Raw genomic sequence first — 1,041 nt, 5'->3', positions numbered from 1 at the left:
TTTCCTCAGGTTCTCAGTTTCCCTCAGGTCCCCTCAGGTTCCACTAGTTACCCCCAGTTTCCCTCAGGTTCCTTCAAGTTCCCCTTGGTTTCCCTCAGGTTCCCTCAGTCTCAGGTTCCCCCACTTTCCCTCAGGTTCCCCCAGTTTCCCTCAGGTTCCCCCAGTTTCAGGTTCCCCTAGTTACACTCAGGTTCCCTCAGTTTCACTCAGGTTCCCCCAGTTTCAGGTTCCCCTAGTTACACTCAGGTTCCCTCAGTTTCACTCAGGTTCTCCCACTTTTCCTCAGTTTCTCTCAGGTTTTCCCACTCAGGCTCCCTCGGGTTCCCCCACTTTACTCAGGTTTCATCAGGTTTCTCTCAGGTCCCCCCACTTTCCCATGGGTCCCCCAACTTTCCCATGGGTCCCCCAACTTTCCCATGGGTCCCCCACTTTCCCACGGTCCCACCACTTTCCCATGGGTCTCCCCCACTTTCCCAAAGGTCCCCTCAGTTTCTCTCGTGTTCTGCCAGATTTCCCCAGGTTCCCCCACTTTCCCTCAGGTCACTTCAGTTTCCCTCACGTTTCTCAAGTTCCCCCAGTTTCCCTGAGGTTTTCTCAGCTTCTCTGATTCCCCTAGTTTCACTCAGGTTCCCTCAGGTTTCCCCAGATTCCCCCAGTTTCCCTAAGGTCTGCCCAGTTTATCTCAGGTTCCCCCAGTTTTCCTCAGGTTCCCTCAGGTTCTGTCAGTTTTCCCCAAGTTCCCTCAGGTTTCCCCACATTCCCCCAGTTTCCCTCAGGTCTGCTCAGTTTTCCTCCAGTTCCCCGGGGTTCCCTAAGTTCTGCTTAGTTTATCTCACGTTCCCCCAGTTTTCCTCAGCTTCCCCCAGTTATCAGTTTCTCTCAGGTTCCCTCAGTTTCCTCCAGGTTTCCTCAGGTCCCCCCGGGTTTCCTCAGTTCCTCTCAGGTCCCCCCAGTTTCCTTCAGGTCCCCCCAGTTTCCTTCAAGTCCCCCCAGTTTCACTCAGGTCTCCCCAGTTTCACTCAGGTCTCCCCAGTTTCCCCC

Source organism: Cebus imitator, unplaced genomic scaffold, assembly GCF_001604975.1.
Source record: "Cebus imitator isolate Cc_AM_T3 unplaced genomic scaffold, Cebus_imitator-1.0 Scaffold36, whole genome shotgun sequence".
NCBI lineage: Eukaryota > Metazoa > Chordata > Mammalia > Primates > Cebidae > Cebus > Cebus imitator.
This window is presented reverse-complemented; position numbering follows the sequence as displayed.